The sequence below is a fragment of the Heterodontus francisci genome, chromosome 9 (genome assembly GCF_036365525.1).
Source record: "Heterodontus francisci isolate sHetFra1 chromosome 9, sHetFra1.hap1, whole genome shotgun sequence".
Lineage (NCBI taxonomy): Eukaryota > Metazoa > Chordata > Chondrichthyes > Heterodontiformes > Heterodontidae > Heterodontus > Heterodontus francisci.
The window spans coordinates 97,451,677-97,477,985 of NC_090379.1; the positions used below are offsets into that span (position 1 = coordinate 97,451,677).

The 26,309-nt window shown below is 43.1% G+C and overlaps 1 protein-coding gene across 14 annotated transcripts in view; it reads left to right on the plus strand.

Annotated features, from left to right (window-relative positions):
* The window catches only part of sipa1l1 (signal-induced proliferation-associated 1 like 1), a 371,020-nt gene that overhangs the window by 124,653 nt on the left and 220,058 nt on the right, over positions 1-26,309 (plus strand). Inside the window, exon 1 of one of the 14 annotated variants that reach the window (XM_068039574.1) lies at positions 7,323-7,342. The exons of the other annotated variants lie outside the window; for them this stretch is intronic. The gene's annotated coding sequence lies outside the window, so the exon portion shown is untranslated. Of the gene's footprint in view, positions 1-7,322; positions 7,343-26,309 lie in introns of those variants that run through there. 14 annotated transcript variants of the gene reach the window in all.

Genomic DNA, 26,309 nt, shown 5'->3' on the forward strand with positions numbered 1-26,309 from the left:
CACTATCCAGTGATCCCTTTTGGAACCCTGTGGGAGAGCTGGGCCCAGTTCCAGTTGTGATGCTGTCAGCAGTTCAATAACCTGCTGATGCTACTTGGGTGAGATATTGGAGAGCAGCTGGAGTGTCTGGATCATGATTCCTCCCTTGAAGAAAGGGTAGGATAAAATTTGAAGTGATGACGGTGGGGTGGGGGGAGGGGGGTGGGGCTGGAGGAGATGGTGGAAATAAGTCCAGACAGCACCGCCAGTAATATTGTTAGGTTGTAAGTTCTACTCTTTTGCACAAACGACTCAATACGACTAATTGTGGAGGGGTTCTGGGAAGGGAAGATCAATTCAAGGGAAATTCAACCACGGTATGCTTTAATTTATGTCTTGCTCCCAAGGTCGGAGCAGAAAAGGCAGAGACCCAGAAACAAGTCTGCTGGCAGAAAGATTGGTGCATGGGACTTTGAACCATAAAAATCTAAACAATCTAAAGTACTCAGTGTTTATGGACCAGCCCAAGACTGATGCAGGCAGAACTAGAAAATGCTGGAAACACTCAGCAAGTCAAGAACAGCCTCCATGATGAATGAGAAGCAATTGGTCAATCCTTCAGGCACTGCCCTTCCTCACAATCCTGCATTTTGATAAAGTCAATGCCAGGAAGATTGAATTATCCCTTCTCTCCACAGATACTGTGCGTGACTTGCTGAGTGTCTCTGTCCCTCTTGCTCTCCTTCTCCCTCCCTCTCATATGCACACACATGAACACATGCAGATGCCCTATTATGAACTTTTGTGGGCAGGAAATAGAAATCTTTATACTGTATTTCATTAGAACCGTATTCTGGATGGCAAATGGTCTCGGTTAGACTTGGAATAAATGATTCATGTTCATGTACTACAATAACAAGTGTGTTTTGAGTACTTGCTACATTTGGAACTTGAAATCAAATATGTGCAATTTTCAATTAAAACTTTAAACTGTTAAAAGTTACTTTCCTAAAGAAACTTTGCTGTTATTGGGGAAAATGATTTATTAATTGACTGGATCAGCTTATTTTCACTGCCTCCAGAATCTTCTATGAAAAACCATGGTACTTGTACAGTGAGCAATGTAATACTGGTGAGCACTCATGGATGCCATGTCAAACGACCTGCCCTAGATATTGGAATGATGCACTGTACTGGAGAGTGAAACTTTTGGTTTTTAGCGTCTCTTCCTATTCTGGGCTCTGCCTTTTTTCTTTTTAGTGCTTAATGCTCAACAGATCCCTCTACTGCGCTCCATCAACATGCTTTAATACCCAAACTGTAGAAAAGTGCTACTGTGCACCAGTGTAATATTTTTCTGTCTTTTACTTTCTGCCTGTTGAGTTGCTTCTGCTATCTGTTGTGACTGGCTTTTGGGGAGGTGTACAAGGTGTACATTTCAGTATGGAAAGGTTTATAGTAACACTCAATATTAAATTAAGCCTACTTTTATATTGTGCAAGACCTGTGCCTGTGACATCAGCTTCCACCACGATTGTCCCATGCAACCTGAAAGTAAACTTACCAGGATTTTCTATGGGTCACAGTGGTATGTCCTGGTAAAATTGGGGCTGGACAGGAGCTGCACATCTGTGACTGCCCCCACTAGCACAGGTTTTGGTGAGGCAGCTGACATCATTCCTAAATTACGAACAGTAATATTTTCAATTTTGCCAAGGAATGCCCTTATTGAAAAATAATAACTTTGAAAGTGTAAACTCATGAAAATATGTGCATGTGTAACATACACTAGTTTTATTGTCATAGTCATACAGCACAGAAACAGGCCCTTTGGCCCATCGTGTCTGTGCCGGCCATCAAGCACCTAACTATTCTAGTCCAATTTTCCAGCACTTGGCCCGTTGCCTTGTATGCTATGGTGTTTCAAGTGCTCATCTAAATACTTCGTAAATGTTGTGAGGGTTCCTGCCTCTACCACATCTTCAGGCAGTGTATTCCAGATTCCAACCACCCTCTGGGTGAAAATTATTTTCCTCAAATCCCCTCTAAACCTCCTACCCCTTACCTTAAATCTATGCCCCCTGATTATTGACCCCTCCGCCAAGGGAAAAAGTCTCTTCCTATCTAACCTATCAATGCCCCTCATAATTTTGTATACAAAATTCGCTATTTAAACCTTGTTTAGTTATTCCCATATTCTCTTTCATGAATGAGCCAGTGGATTGAATTTCAGCTATGTTGTTCTGTTCTTTATCCAGTTGTCAGTTGTGTGGTTGGAAATATTTCTGGAAAGAAAAGAGGTCCCAGATTTACATCTGATCCTTTTTTATTCTGGGATTACTCAACAAATAGGCAAATTCATATGCCGACTCGCATTTGACAATTTAGGTAAAGAAGTATTCAAATTATTTATGTCTCTATTTGAAAAAGCAAGAAAATGACTTGTTTTGTAATCAGTGAAACAGAACTTCCATTTATATAGTACCTTGTGACTCGCAAAGCATCTCAAAGCACTTTGTGCTGTTTAGCATTTAGCATATTTCAAAGGCAGACTGGGTTCCCAGATGTTCTAGCAGGGCAGTCTTACACTTTGAAGGCTGAGACATTTCAGAAACCTCTAATGAATAACTGAGGCTCCATTCCCAAACAAACAAACCAGCTTACCTAGCATGCAATGTAATATCAAATCACACTGTAACATAAAACGCATATCTGGGGTGAAGGTGGTGGGGATTAAAACCAGTTCAACCGGTATGTCTCGTTACCGGTTGAAAAAACTTGTTAAAATAATTTTTTGTAAATGAAAATTGCCTGCTGTGTACACCCTGGCTCATCAGGATCTAGTAAGGTCAAATAGTTGTACCATGTATCTGAGATCCTCAGTGTGCCTGTATTTTCTGAATTATTCTTCATGTTGAACTGTTCCAAAGTCAAAATGGATTATGTTGGTAAAAATGAATATATAGTTGGAAATTCTGTGATTCAGACTTGCCTTTTTGGAAGGTAGTACAGGATTGAACACTGTATTGAGCAGAGCAGTGAGGCAGAGACCCCTGCTGAGTTAACTGGTCTTGGCCAGCTGCATCAATTGGCTTTATTTTTCCATAGGAGGGAGGAAAAAAAAATTGGCCATGTTTTCTTCCCCTGCCATCTTTTGTGCTCCCAACCCCCACGAGCCCAAGGTGAATATGTAGTCCCATTGGGAGAAAATAAGTCCATGCTTGATTGTGTTGTCCCAAATAGCATCAAAGAGCCTTCCAGCACTCGCCATCCAAGTTCACACTCTAGGAATGGCCCACTTGGGTGAGTTGGGTAGGGTGGTTGGGGTAGGTTGGTTGGTATCCAAGGGAGCAAATGTCAACCTGAATCAGTACCTTCAGCAATAGTTTGGAATGTTAAAGGGAGAAAATTAGCATTGGAGGGTGGGGCGTGGGGAAACCGTGCAGTCAACATTTATAATAGGTCTGTGTTGACAAACTGCATTTTTGATTTCTCATTGGGGAATTCAAAAAAAAAACAAAATGACTGGATGGTTCAACCAGCACTGCATCTTCAGGAAATTGCAGCTTCCCAATACTCAAGCAACAAGTAAAGACAGTGTATAAATTGTGCCAGAATTGTACTGCAAACCACTAATCTAAAGTAAGTAAACAGACCTCTTGGCCTTTGTTCAGTCAAATATAGTCTGTGTGGAACAGAGAAGGTTTAAACAACAGTCAGTGATTTTGGAATTACCTTGACTGAAGCTGAGCTGCAACAGTAATTTGATTTATTGCTGCAATATCCTGAAATCATATGATCCCTCCTGGAAAAACCAGCAAAAGAAAATCTGAAAGTAAACAGAAAGCGTTTCTAAACATGAAAGGCTTCCATGTAAAATATATTCATATTTTTATGACTGCAGCAATATTAATGTTTCTGTTGGGGGTACAATGGTTGTGTCTTTTATTGCTTTAAAGTCTTATAGGTTATTTAAGCCATTCTTTTATGTTTAATGTGAAATCATTAAAAAATCTTAGAAAAAGCTGCTTTCACTGTTCAGTATGAGTGGCCGAGATGTGCTGTTTATCTTTTTAATGTAATTAAAAGTCTTGCATGTATAATGCAAGTCTCACCAAATTTCTAGGCAGCAGTGTCCCATGCATGAAAAATCATCTATCCACTTTCATGATTGGCTTAAGTAACCTTTTTTTGTTTGTGCACTTGTCCATGCTGATTTGCTTCAAGTATCTGAACCCCTGCCAATCAGAAATAAGGAATCCACAAAAAATCAATGAATCATTTTTAAAAAAAAGCTACCAGTATGAACCAGGGTTGTCACAAAACAAACCAGTGAAATCACTCAAATGTTTTACAAATTGCTTCCATTTGCTATTCACTTTTTCACTTAGGGTAGTGTACATCATCTTAAATTTACCCTTTTAAATCAGACCGTCAAGTATTTTCAGCAACTTGAGTTTCTTGCAAATGTGGTCTGTGAGGCTTCATGGAATGCAAAGCCAAAAAAGGCTGGGCGTTCTTGGTCTACACCATTAATTTAACATTCTGAGTTCGCATGCTTTGTTTTTGTCATGAAAGGTGCTGCTGGAGGCAGTGATTCAGATGAGTGGCCACCTATTGGATATTCAAAGGTGGGAAAATACCCTCCATCAATAGTACTAAGCTAATAACAAGTAAAGAGAGAAAAGGGCAAAATAGTTTTTATGTTTGTGTAAAGCAAAGAGGAAGGAACAAACAAAGCCAAATACTGTTGCAGCTATTCTATCTGTAACACTCATATCTTACTGATGCTGAAAGATATGTAATGTTTTAATCTCATGTCAGTATGTGTAAATGGCATGGAAATAGACATACTGATTTTAACTAGTTTTAATAGATCTGCTGAAGACCAGCTATGATATAAGAACTTAAGAATTTTGTTTTTCGAATCTGAGGGGAAATTTAAACTCCTAAAATGGGTGGGTTTGGATATGATGGGATGTAGTGTTAAAAATCTCAAACCCAAACTTGAACTTGCTCAATTCTAGTTTTATTGGAGGCGGGATGGGGTGGTGAGCGACCAACCTGTTCCCAAGAGGCAGTTAACTTATTTAAATATTTTAGAGGCCGCGTGCCTTATAATTTTTCTCAGTTTTGGGTTTAATCCTGGCCAGCCGGATCCCACTCCCTTGTTTTTGTATTCTATGCCTCTACTTATAAAACCTAGGACCACATTTGCTTTTTTGATGGCCTTATTAATTTATCTTGCCATTTTCAAAGACCAATTCAGGCTGGTTGGTTAAAGATGGTTCAGTACTGTGAATATTGTAGTATTGGTCTATGTAGTCTTTCTTTCTGTTGAACTGTAGAGATTAGAAGGTCCTGGATTAGATTCTGCTCTGTGCTGAGTTGGCTAATATCATTCAGCACTGCAGCTGTGTTGGTGACCATGAAGTGATCCCCTGCTGTGTGTGTTGATGGGGGATTAGAGTTGGCTGTGATGTTGTTTCAGTTCTCTCAAACAGTTGGCACTGCATGCCTGAATCCACATGCGAGAATGGCCACCTGAATGAGGCACCAAACAATGATCCTGTGAGTCCACCTTTAGAGAAGAGGGAAAAAGGAAAGAAATTATCTGAATATTCAGATGTGTTTATCTTTTGAATATTTGGCCATTTAACCAGTTAAGATCTGTGTAGCGATTGTCTAAAAAGCCAGTTGAATTCAACTTTATGAATAGATTTGTATTTATGTAATCTAGAGCTCAGCTGTGAAAAACAAAGACATTTTGATTGGATAGCTTCCAAGTAATTGTCGAGATTTTGCTAGGTTTTTGTTTAAACAGCTGCTTGTCAAAATCTGCCAGAGTGCGAGTAGTTGAGGTAACGAAAAAGTTATGAAGTGTGCTGACTCTGCCAAAAGGTATGTGAAAAGAGAGCTCTGGGTCAGATTTCAACAAAGTGGGGCGGCACAGTGGCGCAGTGGTTAGCACCGCAGCCTCACAGCTCCAGGGACCCGGGTTCGATTCCGGGTACTGCCTGTGTGGAGTTTGCAAGTTCTCCCTGTGTCTGCGTGGGTTTTCTCCGGGTGCTCCGGTTTCCTCCCACAAGCCAAAAGACTTGCAGGTTGATAGGTAAATTGGCCATTATAAATTGTCACTAGTATAGGTAGGTGGTAGGGAAATATAGGGACAGGTGGGGATGTTTGGTAGGAATATGGGATTAGTGTAGGATTAGTATAAATGGGTGGTTGATGTTCGGCACAGACTCGGTGGGCCGAAGGGCCTGTTTCAGTGCTGTATCTCTAATCTAAAAGTGTTATGGTCAACTGAGGAGGACTTGAAGGATTTCCCTCTTGTTAGACCACAACCAGTTTAATTCTTTCATAATGTGATTGTACTGGCCAATTCAGTAGGTGTTTGATTACTTACTATGATCATAACCAGAACCAATTTGACAGGTTTTCTTGAGTTAACAAAGAAAGTTAACTTTATTGTACCTACACCGAACTAATAAAATAATAAACGATGCACCAACTTTCACACACACACACACTCTGGAGGTTTACACACACAAATAGGTTACAGAGTGGGGAAAGGTAGATTGATTGGTTCAGTTAGAATCCATAAAAAAGGTATACAGCCTCTGGAGTTTGGTGATTCAGCTGCCTTCTAGCTGAATTCAATGATCCTGAGGCTTTTAATTGAAGGGGTAGATGACTGTTTTGGTGAGTCCCTTGGAGACAGCGAGGCGGATGATTTCTTCCAACGGGGTTTCTGATTGTAGCTAAAGTATGCAAAAGTGGTCAGTCAACAGACAGGATTTGAAAGCTTTCAAGCCAGAATGGAGAGAGAGACTTCCACTTAGTCTGCTCATATCAGAGACCAGTTGCTTCTCCTGTGCTGCTGCAGAGAAAACACTAGCTTAAAACCCACAGATGGGGAGGGGCTTATCACATGACAGTCACTCAGTGATTCAAAACATAGCAGTTAGCAGTATTTCTCCTTGCTGAAAGAACAGGTAGTTCCTTTAAACTTCCTGGGTCTTGCTTCTTGTTGGGAAATGCAGCCATTTCGTCTCCCTCCTCACCGTCCTTTGCAATGTAGGATACAGTGTTTCAAACTAGGTGGTCATCTTAAGCTGCTAGCAGTCATCCTGTTTTAAATGTTCTTTTTAAATTTCTCTCAAAAAAAATTCAGATCTCCAGTCAGTGGACCAAAGAAAATCATCATTCAACAAAACACATTGGCGTAACAAAAGCCAGTGCAAAGGCTTGGGAATGCAGGCCTCTTGATGGATCCAGTTGGGTTACCTTTTCCCGATTGCTGTGGAACCCTTCAGTTCAGGCCAGCAAAGAGCTAATTCCCTGTACCTTAAATGCTAAGGTGGCATTTCCAGTTAACTCAATAGAAGAAAATCTTAAATGAATAAGCTTTGTTTAAAGCAGTTGGTTTGGCGAATGGAGAGGGGGCTGTGTTGGGGGGACAGTCAGGATGGATGGTGGGGATGTTTATTCTAGCATATGCCTTACAAATTCAGAGCATTTTACTGAACTTGGGAGCAATTTCTCTGTATATTGCAGCACAGAATAATATTATGTACTTTAATTTTAATGGATTGTTCCATTAACAGTTTTTTGCAGAATAAAGTTGTCAGTACTGTATGTAGGTTTTGGATTGTGCACAAAATGTGAAGCAGTAAAATTGCTAGAACCTTTTTAATATAATTGCTTGCTTGTCAGGCACATGATCCAAGGTAAAAAGAGAGTTGGTTTTACCCCATAAAGAGGTTTCCTATCCACTTAAACATAAATATAAAATTCCTATAACTAGTTAATTTCTCCTTTCCCTTATCAAATTCCTTAGCTTCTGTCATCTCTATTTCCACCACCACCTCCCTTTCTCATATTGATACCTTGAGATATTGGCACTTTTCTGGGGGTACATTTTATTTTCACAGTAGCAGCTGCCCTCGATGGTTTTACCCAAGTGTCTGTATTGACGAGTCCATCTTTACAGGTGAGTGTCAAGCTATTTAACTGTTTGAAAAAGAGGACATCACAGCCAACCCGATCCTGTCTTCATCCAACATCCACACACAAACCTGGCTCATTAGGAATGAGATTTTCTCTTCCCACCTCCCCTAATGCAGCACCACTGGGGCTAATTGTAGCAACCCTATCACTGTCCCAGTTTAGACTGGCTACCATACCAAATGCATGGTATTGAATTTGGGACCTACTTGCCTGGAGTAATAGCTGCGCACTGTATGAATTCACTGCCACTGGAGGAACTTCGAATATGAAATAATTTATCATTGTTGAAGACAAAGATGCTAGGAGGAAGATTTGGTTGTCCCCCATAAACAATCAAGTGTTAACTTTGTAAACTGCAGACTCTGTTGGAGGTTGCATGTTGGTGCTTCATTGCACTGATTTAAAAACTGTTTGCTTTTTGGATCCTCAATGACTTTTTCCCAGTCTTGGGTGTGTCTTCAAGGGGTAACATAGAGTGAAGTGAAGTGCCTTCTCCAGACTTCCATCTCTCTCCCTCCTGTGACCCTCCCCCAATTTATCTAATGCTTTAAAATAGCCAAAAAAAAGTCATTCTGGAAAAAGAAATTGGGGCCGCCAAGCTTGCCCCTCAATTATCTGAGCTCAAACAGTGAGCTCCCAACGGTGCCCCAAAGTCAAATCCAGTACTGCACCTGGCAGATGATGTGGATGTTGGCCGGAATTTTAAGCTGCCCCAGCGGGTCGGATGGTGGTGTGGGGGCAGCGTAAAATTGAGCGGCAGGCTCCGGGAGGCCTAACCACCCTGATTCCGCCTCTGACCAAGTTTACGGAGGTCCGGGGCGGGGGGGTGGGGGGGGGGTGCGAAGATGGTGGGAAGTGGCCTGCCTGCCCGAGGCCAATCAAGACCCTTAAGTGGGCGGCACAGTGGTTAGCGCCACAGCCTCACAACTGCAGCAACCCGGGTTCAATTCTGGGTACTGCCTGTGCGTAGTTTGCAAGTTCTCCCTGTGATCACGTGGGTTTTCGCCGGGTGCTCCGGTTTCCTCCCACCACCAAAAAGACTTGCAGGTTGATAGGTCAATTGGCCATTATAAACTGCCCCTAGTATAGGTAGGTGGTAGGGGAATATAGGGAAGGTGGGGATTGGTAGGAATATGGGATTAGTGTAGGATTAGTATAAATGGGTGGTTGATGGTCGGCACAGACTCAGTGGGCCGAAGGGCCTGTTTCAGTGCTGTATCTCTAAATAAAAAAAAAATAAAACTAACGACCACTTAAGGGCCCTTGCCTGTCTCTGCAGGTATTTTACCCATGGCAGGCGGATGTGCTGGGGACATGAAAGGCCGCCCAGCTATAGCTGCCGGCCTTTCCGCACCCCGGGGGTGGGGGGTGGGAGAAGGGCTTGGCAATCGGGCACAGGGTGCCCAGTTGAGGGCCACCCCCGCCTCCCAACCCCTGGATCCCAGATGCCCCCTCCCCCCAAATGACCACCCTAGCCTCACCAGGGCACAACCGATTCCCCTGGTGAGGCAACCCAAACTTGCCTTCAGTCCCGGCTCCTTGGTATGCACCTCGGTTGGCTGGGCTGCATTCCCAGCATTGGCCACTGCTCCCGGTGGCGCTCCTGAGACTAGGACCTCCTCCCTCAAGTGGGTGGAAGTCCCGCCTCGGGACAATTAAAGCCTGGGGATCCGTAAAATACTGGACGTATCCCCAAGCTGGGCGGAAGCAGGTTCGGCACCGACATTTACGTCTGAGTCCGGCTCCCGTCCACCCAGCGTAAAATTCCAGCCGTTGCTTCTGGTATCTGTTGTAACTTGACTTTTCACCAGTTCATACCTGAGCTGTGGTTCTAATATCCTATATTACACAGTGCTCCAACTAATGTTTTGGTTAGTTCATTGTAAAGACAATGAGCACAAACTCAAGTTCCACTGTTCTGGCTATATATTCAGCATCCTGTTGGATGGCAGGGGAAGGATGAGAATAAAAGTTTCTGTTTGTACAATCTCGTCAAAAGCCAACGAGATACCCGCTTTAAAACAAATTCCATATTCGTATGAAGGCTAAAGGAAGCATTTGAGCTGTTTCCAGCTTGGGACTGTGTGGATCTACCTCTGTACAACTGGTGTCCTTCTCTGCCCGCCTGCCCCCCTCCCCTCCCCTCCCCTCCCCTACTCCCATGTGTTCTATCTTAAATGTGCAAACTAGGCCAATTGTCTGAAATGTCAGGTCTATCCTTTTCTGCTGTTGGGGTTGGCTAGAAGCAGTTCATTTGGTGACCTGTATGTTCTCATTTAATGACATTTAACCAAATTTGATGGTTAAAGCCAGGTAACTTCTGTTGATTGTCTGAGATTTTTTGATTTAAAAAAAACTGGTTCTGCAAATTTTAATTATCCTCTTGCATCCTCTCCATACCCCATATGCCCTAAGATGTTGATGTAATAGTAGATATGATGAATCTGGTGCATGGAAACAAGGTAGTTTAACCAGCTGAAGCTGAATCGTAAAACAAAAAAAAAAATGGCTCCCCACCACACCACTCCCCCCACCCCGAGTCCCTCCTCATATCCTGTTCCCTCTTTCCACCTCCCCCAAAATCAGGACATTTACGGTGGGAAATTATTTTATGACAAAAATACTTTAATGATTCTTATTTAATGTGCATTTATAGTAAAATATATCTTTTATATTATCTTGTAGATTAGTCGACCTCTGCTATGGTATTGGCTTCTGTTAAAAGTCTAACAATCTGTGTTTCTGCATATGAGTGATAGTGAAGAATTTCTGTTAGAAATAGTACTTTTGTGGTTTCTATGGATCACACAGTGATTCTTATTTTCCATTTTAAATGTCAATTTCCACTATCAGAAAATCCTTAAATTCTAAAGAGTGGTGTCTGTAATTTTGAAGTCCGGCTGTAAAACCAATTTGTGGGCAAGAATTCAAGAAGAAACTATTTTGGCATCTTTCACAGTTTTCTCTCTGGGTGGTGGATGCTTCTGTAATCCGTTAATTCATAACATCAGTAGTTTTTGCCCAGTAATATGGTCCATGGATCTCATATTTTAAATTGTAACCTGCTGATATTCCCAGGACACATGTTGCTCCCCAGGTAACTGCACAGGCCATACTGGTCTCTCGCCAGTGCTGACGTGTTCTGTTGAGCATTCCCAGTTTCTTTCTCTTGGCAAAGCAATCAATACAGGCTTCTATCAGCCGTTGTGACTTTTTTCCCAGTCCAGAGGAATGCTGTTGGTGGAGCGGTGGTGGGACGTCAGACTGGTTGATGTGGGGAATCTGTTTTTGATGGCGTAGAGATAGAAATTCTGTTCCTCAGTGTTATGGTCAAGTGAGGAGGGGTTGAAAGGCTTCCCGCTTTTCCATCTCCTTGTTGGACCACAACAGGTTTAATTATTTCTTAAAGTGGATGTACTGGCCAATTCCATAGGTGTTTGATTGCTTACTTGCTGATCATAACAAGAACCCATCGGACAGGTTTTCTTGAGTTAACAAAGAGGTTAACTTTATTGTACCTAAACCGAACTAATAAAATAATAACCAAGGCGCCAACTTTCACTCACACACTAGAGGTTTATGCACGCACAAATAGGTTACGGAGTGAGGAAAGGTAGATTGGTTGAGTTAGAGTCCATAAAAAAATATATACAGTCTGTGGAGTTTGGTGATTTGGCTGGCTTCTAGCTGAACTCAGTGGTCCTGAGGCTTTTAGTTTGAAGAGGCAGATGACTGGTTTGGTGAGTGTCTGGAGATAGTGAGGTGGATGATATCCTTCAATGGGTTTCTGATTGTAGCTGCTGATTCTGACCTGCTCTTGTCGCCACAGTATTTATATGGCTACTCCAGTTCAGTTTCTAGGCAATGTTTAGCCCCTATGATGTTGATAGTAGGGTATTCAGAAATGGTAATACCATTGAATGTCAAGGGGAGATGGTTACATTCTCTCTTGTTTGAGATAGTCATTACCCGGCACTTGTGTGGCGCGAATGTTACTTGCCACTTAAATGGATTTAATAAAGGGAAGTTATGCTTTTCTTCAAAAAGGTGTTGCACTCTAGAAGATCAAAGCCATTGTCCTGCTTTTGCTGCAAACTTTGTACTCAAGCCACCAATTCCACCCACCCACTGACTCAGGCTGAACCAGGTGTTTGCAACCTCGGCACCTGAGCTGAGTTTCCAATCCAAAGCTCGTCCAATACAAAAACTGCCTACTTCCATCTCTGTAATGTCACCCGTCTCTGCCCCTGCTTTAGCCCATCTGCTGCTGAAACCTTGAAACCCTCATGCATGCTGAACTATTCAAACACTCTCCCTCAACCAACATCACTAAAAACAGAAAATGCTGGAAATACTGACCAGGTCAGGCTGCATACTGCAGATTCTGATGAAAGGACATCGACCTGAAATGTTAACTCTGTTTCTCTCTGCACAGGTGTAGCCAGGCCTGCTGAATATTTCCAGCTTTTTCTGTGTTTATTTCAGATTTCCAGCAACCAGAGTATTTTGTTTTTGTATCACTAAAAACAGATAACCTGGTCATTATACGATTGCTGTTGGTGCTTGCTGTGGGCAAATTGGCAGCCGCACTCCCTACACTTCAAAAAGTACATAATTGATTGTAAAGCACTATTGGATGCTCTGAGGCCATACAAGGTACTATAAAAGTGCAAGTTTTTTTTCTATTTGAGTGCACTTTGGTTTGGAGAGGTGAAAATTGGCCTGGGTTTCTGCTCCAACTTCTGTTTGGTGAAGTTCAAGTAACTAGATGTTGGTTGAGGACAGAATCTGGCTTCGTGACACAGAATTGCATTTCTCATGGTTGACCCTCGCTGTCCAGATTCATGCATGAACAATGGACGCCTGATGGAGAAGAAAAAGTTTGAGAAAATGTACCAAGGATCAGAAGGAGGAAAGATGGATAGAAAGAAAAAGGAATGTAGATAAAAGTTCTTTGAAACTCTTCAACAGAGGCCCCTTATAAAAGGTGATGTATGGCCAAAATTAAAGACTTGCAGTGAATGTGAATTAAGATTATAGTGAACAGATTAATGATTAACTTGATTGTAGAAAGCTGAGGCTAATCAGCAATCATAAATTACAATTAAGCAATCCTAACAAGTAGGAATACCCCTGGTGTTCGCCTTGGAGGACCCCTGATATTCCTACTGAAAATCTCCGTATGTAATAGAAGTAGTTACCACTGTCTCTACATAAAAGCTGGATGCAGGATATTTTCTGACAGGACTGGTCTTTTGCAGGCATTTTCTCACAAACCCAGTAGAAGCTTTTTTTTTTTGGGAGATTCTTGTGTTGAGCATAAGAGATCATTATTGTCTAACTGATATATCTATGGCACAGGGGGTAGACTCTATACTTGGACCTTTGTTCATTTAACAAGGGAGCAACAGTTGAACTGGTGATGCATGGTGGTACTTGCAAGATTGTATAATGGCAGAACTGCTCAAGACAAGTGTTCGTTAGCATTAAGATGAAAATTGAGTTTACACTGCATTAAATGTAACCAGACAGGTGAATGGCAAATGACTTTTCTGTGCTAAAATGGGCAACTTTAACAGAGGCAGAGCAGGCCACCTGGTTTGACATGGACGGTTTTGCTTGCTCACAGCCACAGTATAGTATTGAGGGATTCTGATGAGGAATGAAAGAAACCTTTCCACTGGAGATAATTGCCTGCTTATGGGGACTCTATGTGTTGACCTTTAAATAGGAGGATGATGCCTCGCATAGAAAGAAGGAGGTGGAGTTAAGACAGCTGAGTGCACTGGTAGCAGCAGCAATAATCCCATGACACAAGTAGGCTGCATGCAATCTTGCAGCATGCAGTGTAACTTTGTCATAGCCTCCTTGTATAATCTTTAGCTCTAAAAAGGCTGTTCCTCTGATTAGTCCAGATAAGTCTATCTCTGCTTGTATATGCAATTTGCAGCGTGATAACAAATGGGCACAATCTTTGGTGAATCACCAGCAACCTCGCATCCCTCAATTCTCTTCCATTTTCCTACAGTGAGGGAGATCAGCAAACTGAAAAAAGCATCATTGATTTCCATGGTGGAGGGGAAAAAAATCACAGGAAATGGCACTACAAAAAAAAAACAAAGAAAAATAATGCTGGTTCATAAACCACAAATTGGCTAATAACATCTTATCTCTGTTTCATGAGGAGGAATATGCTTCTTAACAAGGGAAAAACATTCAGGTTTTGGAAACTTAATTTTTCCTTCAAAAGCTGATGATGTGAGTTGCCAGTGTAGAACATCCCAGTAGGAATAACCTGGAAGCTATATTAAATACAGCTTTTGCACTGCACTGAGGCATGCAATATCTGTTCTATTTTTGTTTTGGCGTGGAGGAGGCAGCTTGCGTCGTGGCATGACAAAGCTTTGTGTGTGTTCTGAGAGTGTTCTTGAATGGGTGTATTGAATGCCGTTCACTAGCCTCTGTCTGCTGGTGAGATTATTAATTCTATGAAAAATGTCCTATGGACAAGCAGTTAGCTTTCTGAAGTGCTGGAAGGAAATCTGTTATGCAAGTCCACAATCACCACTATCTGTATTACTATAGACTATCACAGTCCTGAGAGTTTGTTTTAAATTCTTGTAAAACAGTTACCTTATTTTTAAGCTTAGCTTTGCATCAACTTCCTTTGTTCTGTAGGTAACTAATGTGCATTGTATTTTTTTTCCATGAACTTTTGTTGCTGGGCTAAGATCCAGAGCGTGCTGTTCTGACACAAGTATATTATGGAAGGATATCTGTGTCAGACTGAACCATAGAGTCATAGATACAGCACCGAAACAGGCCCTTCGGCCCAACGAGTCTGTGCCGACCATCAACCACCCATTTATACTAATCCTACATTAATCCCATTTTCCCTCACATCTCCACTTTCCCTCAATTCTTCTACCACCTACCTACACTAGGGGCAATTTTTACAATGGCCAATTTACCTATCAACCCGCAAGTCTTTGGCATGTGGGAGGAAACCCGGAACGCTGGGAGGAAACCCACATGGTCACAGCGAGAACTTGCAAACTCCACACAGGCAGTACCCAGAACTGAACCCGGGTCACTGGAGCTGTGAGGCTGCGGTGCTAACCACTGCGCCGCCCTAAACCATGTAGACTTTTGGGGCCCAGTCTTGGTGTGTGATGTGCCAATGCACCATGAGTGAGGAAACCTCAGTTTGGCAGTCTCTCTAGTATGTTACATGGCACTCTTTCCGACCCCCGCCCCCCAACCATGGTGTAGTAGTCTTCCAATAATCGCCATCATGGCTCCTAATGAAGAGATTTTCTGGCAGTGAAACTGTACCCCAGCAAGATCTGACACCTTCAGGAGAGGGGGAAAGTAAGAATTGAGGTGAATAAGAAGTTATTTTATGACATGGTACCTGACTTCGGACAACAGAACTTGAGCTGCAACTAGATTCATATGAATTATACAATATCTGATGGTGATACAAATCTATTATTTGAAACATATGGAGAATCTCGCCTGTTAAGAAGGCTGGTGAGGACTGAGGCTTCCACCAGTTTGTTGACTGTGTGAAAAGTTTGGGAATGGATGCACGATTGAAAGTCAATATATACACATTCTGAAATAACTTGTCATTGTGGGGTATCTGCCAAGAGTGTAAACTCGGATTTTCTATTGGAATTTATATAGAAACATTGATTGAAATAACCTGAGCTAACCACGGTAATTGGTGGCATCATTGCTCTGTAATATACTGGCAGTATTGCAATTATCTAAAATATTCTTTTAAAGTCTTGGGACTTCAAAACAGCCAAGTTCAAATTACAGATTCTGATGTTTCAATTAATTGAGTGGACTGGTCAGCATTTCTTCTCGTGGAATCTGATTTTTAGTTGTGATTAGACTGCTGATATAAAAACTTCCTCTGTTGACTACTGCAAGAGCCCTACTTGAAATGTTTGGCAGTCTTGATTGACCCAATTCTTCCTTTAGCTACTCATAATTTAGTGCATAGGTGGATTTAATTTCAGAGAACCCATAAGGGCAGCCAATATGAGAAATGGAAATGTCACATTCTATTAAAATTGGGATTACGCACACAGCAGCAAAGCAGAGAGAGCTTCATTCTGCATTTAGCTCTGTGACACCTGAAATATGAGAGTGATCGTCATCAGTTGATCCTCTCCAAAGTTCTTGAACGTGTTGTCGTCTCCCAAATCTGTGGCCGTCTTTCCTGAACTCCATGTTTGAATCCCTCCAATCAAGTTTCTGCCCCTGCCGCAGTACCGGAACGGCTTATCAAAGTCACAAATGATATTCTATGTGACTACGACAAAGGTAAACTTTCCCTCCTTGTCCTTCTCGACCTGTCAGCAGCCTTTGATATGATTGACCACATCATCCTCCTCCAACACCTCTCCACTGTTGTCCAGCTGGGTGGGACTGCTCTCACCTAGTTTCATTCTTATCTATCTAATCATAGTTAGAGTAGCACTCTGATGGTCCCCGAAGGATCTATCCTTGATCCCCTCCAATTTCTTGACCACATGCTTCCCTTCAGTGGCATCATCCGAAAGCACAGTGTTAATTTTCACATGTACGCTAACACCACCAGTTCTACCTCACCACCACCTCCCTCAATTTCTCCATTATTGCTAAATTATCAGGCTGCTTATCTGACATCCAGTAGTGGAAGAGCAGAATTTAAAAAAAAAATTCTTTCATGGGATGTGGGCATCGCAGGCCAGGCCAGCATTTATTGCCCATCCCTAATTTCCCTTGAACTGAGTGGCTTGCTAGGCCATTTCGAGGGCATGTAAGAGTCGACCACATTGCTGTGGGTCTGGAGTCACATGTAGGCCAGACCAGGTAAGGACAGCAGATTTCCTTCCCTAAAGGACATTAGTGAACCAGATGGGTTTTTACAACAATCGACAATGGTTTCATGGTCATCATTAGACTAGCTTTTAAATTCCAGATTTATTAATTGAATTCAAATTCCACCTTCTGCTGTGGTGGGATTCAAACCCATGTCTCCAGAGCAATACCTGGGTCTCTAATGGAATATTGGAAGACTGAAGACATTGTCTCAGTCCCCGCTCCAAACTCCATTCCCTAGCAATCGCCTCCATTTCTCTCCCAGGCAGCTGGTTGACACTGAGACTAAACCAGACTGTTCACAACCTTTGGTGTCATATTTGAACCTGAGATTAGGTTCCGACCACATATCCACGCCATCACTAAGTCCGCTTATTTCCATATCTCTAACATTGCCCAACTTTGCCCTTCCTCAGCTTATCTGCTTTTGAAACCCTCATTCGTGCCTTTGTTATCTCTAAACTTGACCATTCCAATGCACTTCTGGCTAGAATAACACATTCTGTCCCTCGTAAACTTGGATCATTTCAGAACCCTGTTGCCCATATCTTGACTCACACCAAGTCCTGTTCACCTGTCACCACCTACATTGGCACCTGGTCAAAAAATGCCTTGATTTTAAAATTCTAACCCTTGTTTTCAAATCCCTCCATGGCCACAACCTTCCTCCCTATTAAAGTCTAGCTACCCGACCTGAACCCAATGAAACCCAAGTACAATTGTCTGGTTCGAGTTAGGTCTGTATTTATTTTATTTATTTAGAGATACAGCACTGAAACAGGCCCTTCGGCCCACCGAGTCTGTGCCGACCAACAACCACCCATTTATACTAACCCTACAGTAATCCCATATTCCCTACCACCTACCTACCCTAGAGGCAATTTATAATGGCCAATTTACCTATCACCTGCAAGTCTTTGGCGGTGGGAGGAAACCGGAGCACCTGGCGAAAACCCACACAGTCACAGGGAGAACTTGCAAACTCCGCACAGGCAGTACCCAGAATCGAACCCGGGTCCCTGAAGCTGTGAGGCTGCGGTGCTAACCACTGCGCCACTGTGCCGCCCTAATTCTGTGTCCAGCATTTGGGCTCAGATCGGGTTGGGCTGGACTGTACTGTTTTGTTTCATATTGTTTTTATTTTAATCAACGATTTTTTTTTTCTGTTTCAATAATATGTTTGTTATGGTCGGGTCGGGCATTTAAAAAATTAAAGGACTCAGGCCCTGGTCGGGTTCGGGTTGGCTGTTGTCGGGTTGGGCCGGGCCCAGGTCAGGTTTTAATTTTATACCGGAGCCATGCTTTGCTCCCTATTTCCTCCAGCCCAACAACCCTCTGAGATATCTGCGCTCATCTAAATCTGGCCTCTTGGGTATCCCTAATATTAATTGCACCATTATTGGTGGCCATGCCTTTAGCTGCCTAGGTCTTAAGCTCTAGAATTCCCACCTGAACCTCTCACTCTCTGCACCTCTTTCTTTTCCCTTTAAAAACGATCTCTTTGACCAAGCTTTTGGCCATCTGCCCTAATATCGCCATATGTGGCTTGGTGTCCAATACGAACATACGAACTAGGAGCAGGAGTAGGTTAACACCTACTGCCCCTTGAGCCTGCTCCACCGTTTCATAAGATCATGGCTGATCTGTTTGTGGACTCAACTCCACTTTCCTGCCTACCTCCGATACCCTTTGATTTGCTTGTTTGTCAAGAATCTGTCTACCTCTGCCTTAAAACCATTTAATCACCCTGCGTCCGCTGCTCTCTGGGGAAGAGAGTTCCACAGACTCACGACCCTCAGAAAAAAAATGTCTTCTCGTCTCTGTCCTAAATGGGAGACCCCTTATTTTTAAACTGTTCCCCCATAGTTTTAGTATCTCCCACAAGGGGAAACATCCTTTCCACAGCCACCCTGTCAGGTCCCCTCAGGATCTTGTATATCTCAATCAGATAATCTCTCATCCTTCTAAACTCCAATGAATCCAACCTTTTCTCATAAGATAATCCTCTTATCCCAGGAATCAGTCAAGTGAACTTTGTCTGAACTGCTTTCAATGCAATTATATCCTTTCTTAAGTAAGGAGACCAAAACTGTACACTATTCTAGATGTGGCTCTCACCAATGCCCTGTACAACTGTAGCAAAACATCTCTACTTTTATATTTCATTCCCCTTGCAATAAACAACAACATTGCATTTGCCTTCTTAGTCACATGCGATACCTGCCTACTAACTTTTTGTGTTTCGTTTACTCAGACACCCAGATCCCTCTGCAACTGAGTTCTGCAATCTCTCTCCATTTAAATAATATATTGCTTTTCTATTCTTCTGGCCAAAGTGGACAAGTTCGCACTTTCCGTCATTCGTCACTATACTCCATCTGCCAAATCTTTGCCCACTTACTGAACCTATCTATAAACCCTTTGTAGACTCCTTATGTCCTCTTTACAACTTATTCTCCTACCTATCTTTGCGTCATCAGCAAATTTAGCAACCATACATTCTGTCCCTTCATCCAAGTCATTGATACAGATTGTAAATAGTTGAGGCCCCAGCACTAATCCCTGTGGCACTCCACTAGTTACAGCTTGCCAACCTGAAAACAACCCATTTATGCCTACTCTCTTTCCTGTTAATTAGCCCCATTAACCTCTATCCATGCTATTATGTTACCCCGCTATACCATGGGGTCTTGTTTTGTTTAGTAACCTTTGATGTGGCACCTTGTCAGATGCCTTCTGGAAATCCAAGTACACAACATCCACAGGTTCCCCTTTTATTCACATTGTTTGTTACTTCCTCAAAGAACTCTAATAAATTAGTCAAACACGATTTCCCTTTCACAAAACCATGTTGACTCTGCATCGAAATTTTCTAAATGACTTGCTGTAAGCTCCTTAATACTAGATTCCATCCTTTTTCCTGTGTAAGATGTTAAGCTAACTGGCCTGTAGTTTCCTGCTTTCTGTCTTCCTCCTTTCTTGAATAGTGGAGTTACATTTGCTATTTCCCAATCTAATGGGACCTTTCCAGAATGTAGGGAATTTGGAACATTTAAACCAATGTATCCACTATCTCAGTCGCCACATCTTTTAAGATACTCGGATGAAGCCAACAGAAACTGGGATCTGGTCAACTTTTAGTTCTAATAATAATAATGGGCGGCGCAGTGGTTAGCACCGCAGCCTCACAGCTCCAGCGACCCGGGTTCGATTCTGGGTACTGCCTGTGTGGAGTTTGCAAGTTTTCCCTGTGACCATGTGGGTTTCCGCTGGGTGCTCCGGTTTCATTCCACAGCCAAAGACTTGCAGGTTGATCGGTAAATTGGCCATTATAAATTGCCCCTAGTGTAGCTAGGTGGTAGGAGAAGTGTGGGGATGTGGTAGGGAATATGGAATTAATGCAGGATTAGTATAAAATGGGTGGTTGATGGTCGGCACAGACTCGGTGGGCCGAAGGGCCTGTTTCAATGCTGTATCTCTAAATAAATAATTTTTCTCTGTACCCTTTCCCTGGTGATGGTAATTGTTTTAGGTTTCTCCCTCCCTTTCAACTCTTGAATCTCAATTATTTCTGGGATGTTATTTGTATCCTCTACAGTGAAGACGGATGCAAAAGATCTGTTCAATTCCTCCACCATTTCTCTTATTTTCCATTATTAACTCCCTAGACACTCTCTCTAGAGGACCAACACTTTACTTTTTTCCCTTTTTAAATACCTGTAGAAATTCCTACTATCCATTTTTATATTTCTAGCTAGCGTTCTCTAATTTCTCTCATTATTCGTTGTCATTCTTTGCTATTTTTTATATTCTGTCCAATCTTCGGACCTGCCACAACTCTTTGTTGAATTGTATGCTTTTTCTTTCAATTTGAAACTATCTTCAACTTCTTTAGTTAGCCACAGATGGTCCGTTACTTTGCTCTGTAACACTCCTGTGAAGTGCCTTGGAACATTTTATGATAAGGCACTATATAAATGCAAGTTTTGTCTTACTAAGTGGGAAAGCTGTCCTGTTTGCTGGTGCTCGACGAACAAAAATTGAAAGGAAATATAATAAATATGAAGTTCAGAGCATGTATATAATACGCTGTATTGTACATCTCCAATCACCTTGATTTTAATTAATACATTTTTACGATTGGTTCAATTGCGCTGTTGGTGTTTTTATGTTCTTTTCAAGCTGCCGTTCCATAATATTTTCTCCAAGTGCGTAATGCCATAATGCATTCATTTTCAGTTATTTTTATCACATTTAGTCAGCTTCTGTACAGTAGATAAGGATAGGAACCATGAATTAAGTAAAGCATAACATAATCTGCTGTGATGAAGTTCTCTTCCCTTTCTCTCTCAGGCAGTCTCTTGGGTTCGAAGATGACTTGCTCTGGTTTGATGGGTTCTGAGATGGTTGCTAAGTCCAATGCGTGATCTGCAGACTCTGCCACATGAGAGACAGGTGGTGCTTGAAGGGTCAAGTTGATGAGTAGTTTGGAACTTTGTGTGCTACTTCCAACACGACTTTGCCTCCGCATATTCCTGACGAAGTCCCTTGCAGTGATCCTCCCTGTGGCAGACAGCAGACAGATTCCTCTGTCGTTGCCGCAATCTGTCTTGTCTCCCTTCTTGAATACAGTCGAGATCGCAGCATCCCTGAACTTCCTGGCAAACACTCCTCATCCCGCTAGCACTGTAGCCTCAAAGCTCCAGCGACCCGGATTCAGTTCTGGGTACTGCCTATGCGCAGTTTGCAAGTTCTCCCTGTGACCGCGTGGGTTTCCTCCAGGTGCTCCGGTTTCCTCCCACATGCCAAAGACCTGCGGGCTGATAGGTAAATTGGCCATTGTAAAAAATTGCCCGAGTTGTAGGTAGGTGGTAGGAGAATTGAGGGAAAGTGGGGATGTGAGAGGGAAAAATGGGATTAATAATAGGATTAGTATAAATGGGTGGTTGATGGTCGGCGCAGACTCGGTGGGCCAAAGGGCCTGTTTCGGTGCTGTATCTCTCTGACTCTATGACTATCCCTTTATCTTGGATGTGTGGTGAAGTTTCCAGTCTGCGAAGGCTTTGCGCTTATTTTTTTTGTTTATTCATTCATGGGATTTGAGCATCGCTGGCCAGGCCAGCATTTATTGCCCGTCCCTAATTGCCCTTGAGAAGGTGGTGGTGAGCTGTCTTCTTGAACTGCTGCAGTCCATGTGGGGTAGGTACACCCACAGTGCTGTTAGGCAGGGAGTTCCAGGATTTTGACCCAACGACAGTGAAGGCCTAGGTTGATGCCAGCTGGTCCGTCTGGTTTCATTCCTTTTTATTGACTTCATAGTGGTTAGATACAACTGAGTGACTTGCTAGGCCATTTAAGAGTTAACCACATTGCTGTGGGTCTGGAGTCACATGTAGGCCAGACCAGGTAAGGACAGCAGATTTCCTTCCCTAAAGGATATTGGTGAACCAGATGGGTTTTTACAACAATCGACAATGGTTTCATGGCCATCATTAGACTAGCTTTATTAATTGAATTCAAATTCCACCTTCTGCTGTGGTGGGATTCGAACCCATGTCCCCAGAGCAATACCCTGGATCTCTGGATTACTAGTCCAGTGACAATACCACTACGCCACCGCCTCTCCTTATGCTGAATTAGGTCCTGTACTTCTTGGTCGTTCTCATCAAACTAGTCATGATGCTTCCTGGTGGAGAAGCCAAGGATCTCTTTGCAGGTGGCCTCTAGAGTCGACCAAGCACTAATGGCACACAGCAGCTCCTAGAGGTTGGAGGTTGATGGTAAGGCGCTGACTGAGAAGGGCCGCTTTAGCGGGATCTTTGAGGCCTTCAGTGTTCATTTTCTTTCAGCATTGCTTCTGTTGCTTCTGCTGCTTGGGGGTTGGGCTGATGGAGATGGTAGAGCAGATGATGTGGTGGACAGTCCAGCAGTCATGGCTGTCTGTCACAGCACAGGTGACATGGACATCTCTGCAGTCCCTTGCTGGAATGATGACATAGTCGGGTAGTTGCCAGTCTTTGAGCCACGGGTGTTGCCATGAGGTCTTGTGTTATTCTTATGGCGGAACAGGGTGTCATTTATGACTAGGCCATGCTCAAGGCATTTTGTCAAGAGGAGGACTCTGCTGGAGTTTGTTTTCCCTACTACCTTGTCAATCACCAACCTCCAAAGATTCGCACCCTTCCTGACTCTGATGTTAAAGTCTCTGAGGAGGATGAGTTTGTTGTCTGCTGGGACTCAAGCTAGGACTTGCTCATGGTTGGTGTAGAATCCCTCCTTGGCCTCGTCTGTTGCCTCCAGAGTAGGAACCTATGCTGATGAGTGTTATGCCGCTTCTTATTGGGGTGAGCTGGGCCATCATGAGGCGCATGCTTATTCCACAGGGGGAATCGCTGAGGCACCAGACAAGTTCGTTTCTGATGGTGAACCCCATCCCATGGAGGTGTCATTCCTTTTCTGGGAGACCCTTCGAGAAAACAGTGCATCCGCTGCCTTGCCCCTTCAGTGGCCCCCTCCTGCACGCCATGTCTCACTTAGGGTGGGAATGTCAATGTCGAGGTGCCTGAGTTCCCGAGTGATGATGGTGGTGTGACACTCAGGCCTGTCACTGTTGGGGTTATCCATGAAGGTCCTGGCCTTCCAGGACCCATACTTCATTTTGCCGATTGGAAGATGCCTGTGGCGTGTTTTTTTTTTAAACGTGGGATGGTTGTTGAGCACCGACCACCACATGGCCTCGGCAGAGCAGGACCTTGGCCCAATGGCAAGGGGGTTCCAAGATGATTGGAGGCCAGGCTCTGCTGTGAGACATTTTTACAGTCTCTGCATGGTCATATGCAGGTGCATTGTGGTCGTTGTGACAGAGGTTATTTATCTCCCCTTCACCCCCGCCCCCCCTCCCCCGGATTTCCCTCCCCCTCAGTACCCTCCTCTTCCTTTTAAGTGTTTACTTAATAGCTAGACAAGATTAGGTCTCTTGGAGTTTAATTGTTTTGTGATATTACTGTCAAATTGTCAAATGCTCATCAACTTTGGCCCCAAGTCAGAAGCAAATCAGCATCAAATAACTTCGCTTTTTTGAAACACTGTTTATATCTGTAACAAAGTGTGACGTCTGCAAGCTTATTTAAAACTTCCACTTTTTCTTCCACTTTTATCCTAGTAGAATTGTAGTATTTGGGGTAGGCCATGATTGCTGTCACCAGTGTACCTGGGAAGGTTCAGTGCTTCATTGATACTGTTACCGCCAGGCAAGGAGGGGTTACAAGGCTCCCCTCTTGTCCTTCCTCTTATTTGACCACAACAGAGTTTATTCCTTTTTAAATAGTGGATGTGGTTACTACCTCAGTGAGTGTTTTACCTTTTACCTTTGTGGTGATTGTAAAAGAACCATTCGGACAGGTTATCTTGAATTAAAACAAGAAAGAGGTGAATTTATTATACTTAATGGGCGGCGCAGTGGCTAGCACCGCAGCCTCACAGCTCCAGCGACCCGGGTTCAATTCTGGGTACTGCCTGTGTGGAGTTTGCAAGTTCTCCCTGTGTCTGCGTGGGTTTTCACTGGATGCTCCGGTTTCCTCCCACAAGCCAAAAGACTTGCAGGTTGGTAGGTAAATTGGCCATTATAAATTGCCCCTAGTATAGGTAGGCGGTAGGGAAATATAGGGACAGGTGGGGATGTGGTATGAATATGGGATTAGTGTAGGATTAGTATAAATGGGTGGTTGATGGTCGGCGCAGACTCGGTGGGCCGAAGGGCCTGTTTCAGTGCTGTATCTCTAAACTAAGCTAAACTAAACTTAACAATCTAAACCCAATCTAAATAAAATAATAAAGCACACAACACGTTCACGCACACACTCACATGAGAATCGCACACACACAAATAGATTACAGAGTGCTGAGGGGTAGATTTGTGGTTGGATTAGAGTCCAGAACGAATAGAAATTCATACACAGTCTGTGGGTCTTCACAGAATCACAGAATCGTTACAGCGCAGAAGGAGGCCATTTGGCCCATCGTGTCTGCACCAGCTCTCTGAAAGAGTAACTCCCTCCATTCCATTCCCCTGTCTTCTCCCTATGACCCTGCACATTCTCCTTTTTCATATAATGTCTGATACTCTTTTGAATGCCTCCACCACGTTCTCAGGTAGCGCATTCCAGACCTTAACCACTTGCTGCGTGAAAAAGTTTTTCCTCATGTCATTTTTGCTTCTCTTACCAAATACTTTAAAATCTGTGCCCTCTTGTTCTTGATCCTTTCACAATTGGGAACAGTTTCTCTCTTATCTAATCTGTCCAGACTCCTCATCGTCTGGACAGATTAGATAAGAGAGAAACTGTTCCCAATTGTGAAAGGATCAAGAACAAGAGGGCACAGATTTTAAAGTATTTGGTAAGAGAAGCAAAAATGACATGAGGAAAAACTTTTTCACGCAGCAAGTGGTTAAGGTCTGAGGAAAACAGTCCTAACTTCTCCAATCTATCTTCATAACTGAAGTTCCTCATCCCTGGAACCAATCTTTTCTGTACTCTCTCCAATGCCCTCACGTCTTCCCTCAAGTGCGGCACCCAGAATTGGACGCAGTACTCCAGCTGAGGCCGAATTAGTGTCTTATACAAGTTCAACATAACTTCCTTGCTCTTGTACTCTGTGCCCCTATTAATAAAGCCCAGGATACTGTATGCTTTATTAACTGCTCTCTCAATCTGTCTGCCACCTTCAGTGACTTATGCACATATAAACCTAGGTCCCTCTGCTCCTGCATCCCCTTTAGAATTGTACCCTTTATTCTATCTTGTGTCTCCATGTTTTTCCTACCAAAACAAATCACTTCACATTTCTCTGCATTGAATTTCATCTGCCACCTATGTCTTCCGGCTGAAGTTGTGTTCTGGAAATCTTTGGCTGGTAAATATGCAGTTTGTGGCTGGCTCACCTGGTTCAGGCTTTTCTTGTAGGCAAAATTGTCGGTGGCTTTCTTCCCCTGGTGTCTTTGTCTTGGATCCAGCAATTAGCAGCTAGGTTTTGCACAAGTTTTTCTGGAGAGAGAGAGAGAGAGAGCGAGCTTCTGGCTTCTGCACAGAATAAGTCACTGTCTTGACTGTCTTTGTCCAAGGGAAGTTCCCAGCTTTCAGAGGTGGATAGACGCTCAGCTGACTGCCTCAGTGTATTCTGTGGAACCATCCAATGAGATTCAAGGTTAGGGGTTTCCATCTCCTCAGGCCTCAGGATGCCAATATTTACACTTGGAGGGGTTTGCTCTTTCAAAGTCAGTGTGTCAGGTTGGCCTTGAATGTTGCGCTAATGAAAGCAATCTCCGATAATTCAATCACTAGAGCGAGCCATTGTTTTGGATACAGGCTCATCAGACTTGTGTCTCCTGTTGGAGGTCTTGGAATGTGTAAGTTGTTCAAATGCAAATTGCAGTGGCCATC